Source organism: Petaurus breviceps, unplaced genomic scaffold (assembly GCF_028583685.1).
Source record: "Petaurus breviceps papuanus isolate PSGF00001 unplaced genomic scaffold, PetGlider_PUasm1.0 188, whole genome shotgun sequence".
Classification (NCBI taxonomy): Eukaryota; Metazoa; Chordata; class Mammalia; order Diprotodontia; family Petauridae; genus Petaurus; species Petaurus breviceps.
Genome location: NW_027185804.1, coordinates 8113467 through 8123676, shown reverse-complemented (window position 1 = coordinate 8123676; position 10210 = coordinate 8113467). Strand labels below are relative to the sequence as shown.

At 42.9% G+C, this 10210-nt stretch overlaps 1 protein-coding gene and 1 pseudogene across 1 annotated transcript in view; both read right to left on the bottom strand.

Annotated features, from left to right (window-relative positions):
* TEAD1 (TEA domain transcription factor 1) overlaps positions 1-10210 on the bottom strand; it is a 403944-nt gene that overhangs the window by 318585 nt on the left and 75149 nt on the right. The gene's annotated exons all lie outside the window — the stretch shown is intronic.
* Positions 2717-3232, bottom strand: LOC138163390 (small ribosomal subunit protein uS15-like; annotated as a pseudogene).

The following is a 10210-nucleotide window of genomic DNA, read 5'->3' as shown; positions in this document are numbered from 1 at the left end:
CTGCATATTACAAGCTACAACCTGTGTGTGTACATGTGTAGAAAGCAATTACGTGTTTTGTTTTGCACGGGTCATATACTTTGTGCCTTTGTATAAGTGCATTTTTATTTGTAGAAGCAAGTACATAATAACTATTCCTTATGAGTTATATCCTATATGGATATACATATCCCTATGTATTATGTGTACAATAAATACCTATTTGATACGTATTGCTGGTCCTGTACTCCATATTTGCATATATGTGCATGTGCTATGCAAAGCCAGTGAATATATATTAGCTACACATTCCAGACCACATCAGTCAAGTCAACAAGCATTTATTAACCAACCATTATGTTCCAGGCACGATGCTAAGTATTGGGGTTTGGGAGGGAGATACAGAAGGAAAAAACAGTCCCTACCCAGTCTAAGGTAGGAGACAATGTGCAAACAGCAATGTACAAACCGAATATAGACAGGATAAAGTGGAGGTGAGCTCAGAAGGGGAGATGTGAGCACCTACTCTGTATCAGGTGCTGGGAAGAGAGTAACAGAAATGGAAGTACCTGCCTTCAAAGAGCTTACATTTTGTTGGGGGATGGGAATAAGCATTACTTTTTTTTTTGGAGGGCAGGGCATTTGGGGTTAAGTGACTTGCCCAAGGTCACACAGCTAGTAAGTGTTATGTGTCTGAGGCCGAATTTGAACTCAGGTCCTCCTGACTTCAGGGCTGGTTCTATTCACTGTGCCACCTAGCCATGCCAGAATAAGCATTTCGTAAATGCTTTCTATGAACCAGGCACCATGCCAAGGGCTTTACAAAGATTCTCTCATTTGATCTTCACAACAACCCTAGAAAGTAGGTGCTGTCATTATTCCCATTTTTCAGGTGAGAAAACTGTGGCAGACAGAGGTGAAGTGACTTGTGCCCTGTTAACTCACTAGAAGGTATCTGAAGCTGGATTTGAACTCAGGTCTTCCTGACTCCAGACCCATTGCTCAAACCACTGAGCTACCTCACTGCTTCCTATCACACCACTCAGGTTCCTCCTGTAGTGGATAGACTGTCGGAACTCAGGAAGACCCGAGTTAGAATATCACCTCAGATACTTACTAACTGTATGATCCTCCACACATCTGCCTCAGTTTCCTTAACTATAAAATGAGATAATAATTAACACCTACATCAAAGGTTGTAGTAAAGATCAAATGAGATAATATATGCAAAGTGCTTGGGGAATCTCACCGTGTCCTATAAATGTTAGCCATTAGAATTACAAATAGATTCAGAATTTTTTGTTGCCCTTGTCCACTCCTGTCTGACTGTTGTTCAGCTGTTTCAGAACAAAGGAAAGCAAATCAGATGGTGAAGCCCACGCCAAAGAAAGGTCGATGAACCTGGGGGTGTTTAACATGGAGAAGAGAAGACAGCGAAAGCCTGTAGTTGAGTGCTTGAAGATCTATTTTGAGGAAGAAGACGATGTATTATTTGTTTTGATTTCAGAGGTCATAAAGAGGATCAAGTTTCCAGTAGTTAGAAACTAGAGGGGGGGAGGGTAAAGATTTAGGTTCAATAGGGAGAAAAATTTTTTCCTAACAATTGGAACTATCCAAAAGCAGAATAAGCTGCTACTGTCCATCTTTCATAGGATGGTGGCTCACCTTTTGCTGGGCATGCTAAGGGGGTGATATTTTTTTTTCTTTCCTTTTGGAGGAGGGAAGGTAGGGAGATTGGGGTTAAGTGACTTGCCCAAGGTCACATGGCTAGTTTTTTGTGTTAAGTGTCTGATGCTGGATTTGAACTCAGGTCCTCCTGACTCTAGGGCCAGTGCTCTATTCACGGCGCCACCCAGCCGCCCCATTTTTATTTTATTTTATTTTTTGAGGGGGTGATTCTTGCTCAGATCCAAGCTGAGGTTCTTCCCAATTTTAAGATTCTGTGATTCCATGGGAGTTCCTGATTCTGAATGTTTCCCACCTCCAGGTCCTGTAGGAAACAGTCTCATGAGTTGTCAAGAACAAAAAGAACGACCCTGGCCACCAACCTCTTGGTGATGAGCCTATTGGAGCTTAGGTAGACTGGTTTTCTCACGAGAGACTCAATCTTTGCATGTGAACCCTTGCTTGGTAGGGCCTATCAGAGTTTAAGATCCACAGGTATGGCTTCAAGAATCCAGAGTCACCTGAAGGACAAAGTGAGGCATCAGGTAAAGGTTTGGAGGAGGAAACTCATAGATTGGAGATTAAAATTCATAGCCCAAAATGGCTTCTGTATGTGTATTGTACTGTCATGAGACAGGTTCACAGACATGTTTCAGGCTTTCTTTACATTCCTCGTTCTAGGAAATCACAAATCTTTTTTTTTTTTTTGCTTTTTGGAGGGCAATTGGGGCCAAGTAAGTTTGTGTGTGTGTGTGTGTGTGTGTGTGTGTGTGTGTTAAGTGTCTGAGGCTGGATGCAAACTCAGGTCCTCCTGACTCCAGGGCTGCCCCGAAATCACAAATCTTTCTGCATCAACACAAGTCTTGCTGAATACTCAGTGTTCTAGGTAGGATCATAGAACTAGCACTGGAAGGGCCTTCAGAGGTCATTGAATCCAACCCTTTAGTTTTACAGATAAGGAAACTGAGGCCTAGCAGGTGAAATGATCTGCCCAAAGTCATGTGGGTAGTAGGTATCAGAGCTGTTTACATTTGTTTGCCCAAATGGAACCTAACAAAAGTATATTGAAACCTTTGTATTCTTTTTTTTTTTCAGTTAGAGGTGACTTTATTACTCGAGTACATAAACCAAAATTTATGCAACCAGAGCAGAGGCGGTGGATGATTCATATTTCCAATTAGGTGGGAGCTCTCTCTTGGTCTTGTAGTACCGAGCCAGCCCAATTGCCATTCAGAATCAGACGGAATTTAGAGTCCTTATCCTTTCTGTTTCTCTCAAGATGCTTTCGGACAGCAACAGCTTTCTTGATCAAGTGATAAAGATCTTCAGGCAGATCAGGGGCAAGTCCCTTGGACTTTAGAATTCTCAAAATTTTGTTGCCAGTTACAAAGCATACGTGTGCCACGCCATGAGAATCCCTCAGGATCACACCCATCTGGGAGGGCATCAGGCCCTTCTTGGCCAGCTTGTAGATCTGCTCCTTCACATCGTCTGAGGTGAGCCTCAGCCACATGGGCACGCTGCGGCGGTAAGGCAGAGCCGACTGGGACAGACCCTTCCCAGGAGCATGCATACAGACCCGTGATGGCAACGAGCAGGCAGCGAAAGAGAGAGGGACGCAAGGAACGAGACAGGAAACAACCTTTGAATTCTTGGCCAACCCATCTCACGTTAGTGAAACAGAAATGTATTAGACATAATTCACTCCCTTCTCCACGTCATCCCTCACCGAGAATTCTTAGGTAACTGCAACATGACTAGAGACACGTCGTCTTCTAAAAGGCTGTTTTTGTTGTTGTTTGTCTTGCATTTTTGAAGAAGACCGACAACACACAAGGCGATGTCGCGCTCATGCATGAATTGGATTTAAGTGAAGCAGAGTTGTACTTTGGCCTCACTCTCTCTTCCAGAGCCATCAAAGGTCAGTGGCAGGACAAAAGTCAAGATGACAGGCAATGGACCAGGATGCAATGGATGGTCTTGGCATCTTTGATAGCCAAGCTCTAAGTGCCTGCTGCAGCTGCCTTCATGGCCACTGGAACAAATTGTTCTCCTCCACCCCATTCTGCCATGGGAAGTCTCCACATGCTAGGCATTCGCTAACTCAGGGACAGTTTTGAGGCCCATTGGTTACCTTCAACCTGGTTTAGCCCATCTGCCAAGACTATTTGCCGGGGTGTGGCCACTGTTTATGCTACAGCTTCTTGGAGTCACAGGTGAGAGTTGAGTGCCAGGTAGACATCAAAGGTGGTCAAGCAGCCTTGAAAAGATTTTGGCAAGCCCACGTACTGGAGGAGCTAGTCCTTAAATATCCCATGCACTTTTAGGGATGCAGTAGCAAAGTTGCATGGAAAAACACACTAAATGAATCTGGTATCCAGTAAATCAATTCCAGAAGCATATATTAAATACCTCCTATCAGTCAGGCACTGTGCTAGGTGCCAAAAAATATAAAAGTGAGGCCTCACCCCCCAAGGAGGTGACATTGTAATCTAGAGGGATACAACATATCCACAGAAGAGTAAATACAACATATAGACAAAGTATTTCCAGGGGTGAGAGGAGAAAACCAAAGTGATTTCAGGGGTGAGGGTAGGAATGGGGAAAGACCTTGCCTAGGTGATAACACCTCAATTGAGCAGGGTTAGAGGGAGCAATGCATTTTAGGAGGCAGGGATGATAAATCAGTCTCAAAAGATAGTAAGAAATAGATTTAGAGCTGGAAGTCATTTAATCCACCCCCCATTTTACAGATGGAGAAACTGAGACCCAAGTGGTTAAATGACTTGACCAAGGTCATACAGGTAATGTCAGCTGCAGGATCTGAAACCAGGTCTGGTGTCTCCAGAGTCGGCGCTCTTTTCTCTGTAGATTGGAGCCATGTGACTCACCCCAAAGGCATACATCTTTTCCTCTTCCATCTAAGAATGACACTCTATAATATGATACTCTAGAAATAGGCAAATATACACTGAACATGCCAAAGGAGAGAGTAGGACCCCTGGGCAATAGAAACTAGGGGAAATGGTTAATGGCAGAGGTGAAGCTTGGGCCCGGGGTGGGCCTCTGCACTGGAAGACAGGGCAGAGCCGAACCAAAGATCTGGAATGAGGAGGGAATCGTGAGGAGCAGGAGAGGGGTGAGGGCCGAACTCTAGAATGCTGTCTGTCTCTGAGTCAGAGGAGCAGGGTTCAGAACCCAGAGGTGTGACCTTGAACAAGCCATGGGTCTCAGTTTCCTCTTCTATAAGATGAGGGGTGTGGATTAGGTAGTAAGAATGAGAAGGAGATGGGTGGGAGCTCTGGAATGAAGGGATGGCACTTTAAAATGTGTGGATGAATGAAGTGGAATAGTGGTGGCAGGAGAAGGGCAGAAAGTAAAGAGAAATGTGGCTTGAGAAGTGGGATGTGAGAGGTTAAGGGGAGCAACTTAAACTAAGAGCAAATTAAACTAAATTTTAACTAAGTTAAAGTCAATGAATGAGAAGTGGAGGTAGGATGAAGGGAGAAGGGAGAGGAAAGCTGGAAATGGTAAGAGTTAACATGTAAGGAATAAAGGTGGAGGGGAGATGAGTTGGGAAGGGGGTCAGAGATAGGAAGTAAGAGTTGCGAGATTAAAGGTGAGGAAGGAGGGATGGAGAGTGGGGAAGGGGATGAGGGATGAAGGACTAGCCCCCCACACTGTATTTTAGTCCATGAGCACACACAAGTTTCAGGCTCTCTCTGACCCTGTTGCAAGAGTTGGTCTCTCTCATGAATCTGAAGGAGCTGGCCCTTCCCCCTGGGCATGGAAAACATCCTAACTGAATCTGGTAGCAAAGTGAGTCAGTACCATTCCATCCATCGTAGCTTTGATTCCCAGCCTAGAGCATCTAGAAACAGGGACTAGTGCAGGCCTGCCATTTGCAATGGAGCCAAAGGCCTAAGGTACCTTCAGAATGGTTTTCGCCACTGTCGAATCTTTCCCTAATGGAGGGGAAATTTCTGAGCAGCCTCTGGCAAGAAGCCTGTAATTCTGCTCCACCATTTACCACTGGTTTACAGCACAGATTCTAAAGGCAGTTCACATCTATATAATGCTAGACCATTTACATGCCACTTTCCTTGGAACACTTTTGTAAGATGAAAGGCATAATATTATTATACCCATTTTATGGAGGAGGAAACTGAGACCAAAAACAGTAAAATTAAAATGCCTTGCTCAGAGAATTACCGCAGATAATCAAGATCCAGCCCCCTCTGCCCCATCTGCTTCACATGGACAGCAGTGGTTGCTTTCTTTTAGACAGACTCTCTCCTTGTCAAAGTACAGGAAAGAAGAACACACCTTGGGAAGACCCACTTAGAAACAAACCCAGATCCAGGCAAAGCTGGTGGTATAGTGGATAGAGTGCTAGTCCTGCAATCAGGAAAAACTGAGTTCAAATTTTATTTCAGTCGCTTATTAGCTATGAGACTCTAGGCAAGTCACAACCAGTTTGCCTCAGCTTCCTTGACTGTAAAATGGGGATGGTAATTGCACCTACCTCACAGCATTGTTGTGAGGATTAAATGGAATAATATTGATAAAAAGCATTTTGCTCACCGCCTGGCACATATTAGATGCGATATAAAGGCTTATTCCCTTCCCTTCCCCATTTTGGCATGGACAGTGGAGCTGAGAGCTTAGCACTGTGGAAAATAAGTCAATCCCCTTTCTGGAGAGGATAGTTTCAGAGGTCAGACTCATCTCCTCTCCTCTGGCAGGGTGCTGCCTCCTTCTCCACCAGCTGATGCTGCACACCTCCCTGTGCTATGTGACAAGCAGGGTTCCACATCCAATGAAAATACCCATTGGCAGTGAGAGCTCCCTCTTTGGTAGGAGAGCAAAAGGTAACCACATCTTCTTTTCTTACTACTGGAGAAACAGCAAAATAGAAACATTGCAAATCCTTCTTGACAAAGTAGTCAATTCAGGGAAGAAACAAATGGCTCTTTTGGCCTTGAAGCGACAAAAGTTTCAGCAACAGTGCCTTACACTTATCTAACATTTTAAAGTTTTCAGTCTCAAAGAAGCCCCACATTGGTGCTGAGTGGTAGGTACTTTTTTAAGGGTGGGAACTGGTCAGGTCCTATGATTTCACTGTTGTAATGAACTATTGGTGAGGAAATTCCCTCTGCCAGTTCGGGTCAGTAATTCATCTAGAATTCATAGTCTTAAAAGGCTGTTTAGGAGGCTGAGAGTATATGTAATATGACCAAGGCAGGATGAAACTAAATCTTGACTCCAAGGCTGGTTTACTGTCTATTATACCAAACTAAAGGTTTCAATGTCTCTATTTTACAGATGAGGAAACTCAGACTCAAAAAAGGTTAAATGTTTTGCCAATGGTTTGGCCAACGGCCATAGAATTAGCAAGAAGTCAGGGGTGGTATGTGAACCCAGGACTTCCAGATTCCAAGTCAGGTGGCTCCTTATACTCTGTTGTGCTATTCTCAATTAGGATCAAGGAATCTTCCCTCTTGACCTTCAAAGGCTATCTTGAATCCACAGTTATTCTCCTCTAACTTCCCATGAAAGAGTGGGGTAAAGGAAACCTAGGAAGACAAAAGAAGACAGAACTTGGCAAGAAAATAATAGAGAAAAAATACAATTTTGAGTCACCTTTTGTGGACAGGAGAGAGCTATACACACAACTTTGTAGTCCCCACACTCACCTTTAAAAATCTCTAAGAAACTTTTAAAGGAGAGAAGTCCCCAAGACACTGGTGGGCAGATGTCCTTGACCTTGAACTCCATTCGATTTTGCTGGCATAAAGTAAATATTATAAATGTTGTTTTTTTCCAGATATGAACTTTTAATCTCTGTCTTTCACCTCCTTGGAGTATAAGTCTAATAATGGTATCACTCAGCCAAGGTGCACGTATTGTTTAATTCACTTTTCTAGTACAGTAACAATTTTTCCCAGAGAATTTGATTTTAAACATGAGATCAGTTATAATTTGTTGCTAGGGCAGGTGAGAAATGAAGGGCTCCAGGCAGAAGAGTCAAGGAAAATGGTCAAAATAATTCCAAGCTTTTCAACTTTCTCTTAACAGCAGGACCCTTATCTGTGTTAACTGTTTCATTCCATGTAGCATAGAAGAGTCTAATGATTGAGGTTCAACAAGCAATTTGTTTACCATAGTTTCACTCAGCAATGATTCCATTTTAGAAGAAGAACCTTGTGAATATTTGCCTCAGCCTGGGGTCATGACAAGGACAGAGCTCAGCATACTTCCTGGCACATGGTGAGTACTCAATAAATGTTTGTTGACTAAGAATTAAAACTGGTTTCCGACCACAACTTAGATGAAATTTGAACTGAGAGACTTAGTATAGATAGAAGAGGAAAGAGTGATTCAAAGAAAGATCCATTAAGCACACATGATTTTAGCCTGGGCATCTGCTACCTTCTGTGAGCACCTGGCTGAGAACTTCATAGCCATTAATTGAAAGAGGAAGCTTACAGAGTTTTATAGACATTGACTGAGAGAGCTGTCTAAAGATACCTATAGCTCTCCTCTGTAAAGGAGAGGCTTCCGAATCACAGCACCTGCAGCAGAGGATGGACAGTGTAGTAAGTGACCCTAAAAGATACACCCTTGACTAAAGACCATAACTAAGGCTCCACAGAAGACTGGAAGATCTGGCTGAAAGTGCCATTAGCACTCTCTTGAAGGAAAGAGACTTGGTAATCATAGCACCTCTTAGTGGATGTTAGAGATGGCTGAAAGAGGTGACTAACAGAACTGTAGCCCAAGACACACTAACCCTAAAGATAACTCTATGACTTAACACCAGCTGTAGGAGATCAGACTGTGGGGGAACACCTAAAATGCAACACTTATCAGGGTGCAGGGCCAGTAGAGAGCAGCACAAAATATTACCAGAAGACCTCAGCAGCTCTGCAGAATTAAAGGTGTTTGTTGCGCCATTGTGAAACATGTTATCCATGTGCATATGCTACATATGTCATCAATCACTACAGACTGCCCCTCCCACTTAGAGTGTGTATATTTCTGGGAGGATGATCCCCAGGTTTATGAACAGGATGCCCTGTAGATATTTTTATTACTATGTTATTCCACTAAAGCTTTTGCTTTGAATTAAGTATATCTTCTAGTTGTCTTGTAAAAGTATCAGGGGAGGCTCATAAACCACAGTTTGGAAAAGATTCTAACAAAGTACCTAGAATCTAAGGAAGTATGGGCATAAGGTATATTGGAAATGACCAGATACACCATAATGTACCTCACGCCTTGGTGTCACATATAGGCATATATGGGGCTATATGGGTGCCTTCCCAGTCTCTGAGGATCCCTAGATGCTAATAGGCATTGCTACTGCTATTCCAGATTTTTTTTTGCTTTTTTTTGAGGGGCAGTTAGGCTTAAGTGACTTGCCTAAGGTCACACGGCTAGTAAGTGTTAAGTGTCTGAGGCCAGATTTGAACTCAGGGCCTTCTGACTGCAGGGCCAGTGCTCTACTCACTGCACCACCTAGCAGCCCCCAATTCCAGATTTTTTCACTTAAAATACCTTCCCCTTCCTTGAAGTTCTGGTGTGGAAGAAAGAAGGAAGAGTGTCTAGTGACTTGGTCAGCTCCGCCCCCAGCCCAGTGACCCTTTATGAGCTTCCTCCAGCCTCCGGTGGCATTTTTGTTTGACAGAGTATGGTTCCTTTTGGAGTCAAGAGGGTTCCTGTTTCCAAGAGGCTCTTTTTGGTGGCTAGGGATTCTAGTTTTCCGAATCTGGGGCAGGGAAAAATCTTCTATATTTACATATACACATACACATATACATATGTGTGTTTGTGTGTGTATATATGAGTATACATATGTGTATACACACATGTATCCCTTGACTTTCCTGGACAGTTTATTTTCTATAGCTCAACACACAGTTCCATAGTTTGCATAGTTCATGGCTCCAAGGAATTGTATGGGTATTGGTATGGACAAGGAAGGCAAATAATTGAAAGTTTAAATTTTAAAATGATGTATTTCTCATTACCAGTCCTTAAACTTCACCACCCACCCTTCATGTGTGGGGATAGGTAAGTAGGGTCCAAATGGGAAAAAAAATTTTTTTAACTAAAAAAATAAGGCCAAAAATGTTGGGGTGGGGTTTTTTTGTTTGTTTTTTAGGTTAAAGAAAGGGTTTTGGTTAAAAGGAGCCTTTTGAAAAGGTCATCTTTTATCAGTAGAGTTTTGACTTTAGGTTGGTTAAGTTTTAGTTTCTTTATTTTGATGAATAAAAAATAATATCCTCGATAACTTATTAGTATTTGATAAATGTTCATCTTAAAAATAAACAAAATTCTTTGAGCCACTAATGAAAAATGGGTCAGTTAGGTGGTGCAGTGTATAGAGTCTAGAAGTCAGGAAGACTCATCTTCCTGAGTTCAAATCTGACCTCAGACACTTACTAGCTATGTGACCCTGGGCAAGGTCCCCACTATATCCTGGGTCATCTACAGTTGTCCTAATCTGTATCTGGTCACTGGATCCAGATGGTTCTGGAGGAAAAAGTGAAGCTAGTGATTT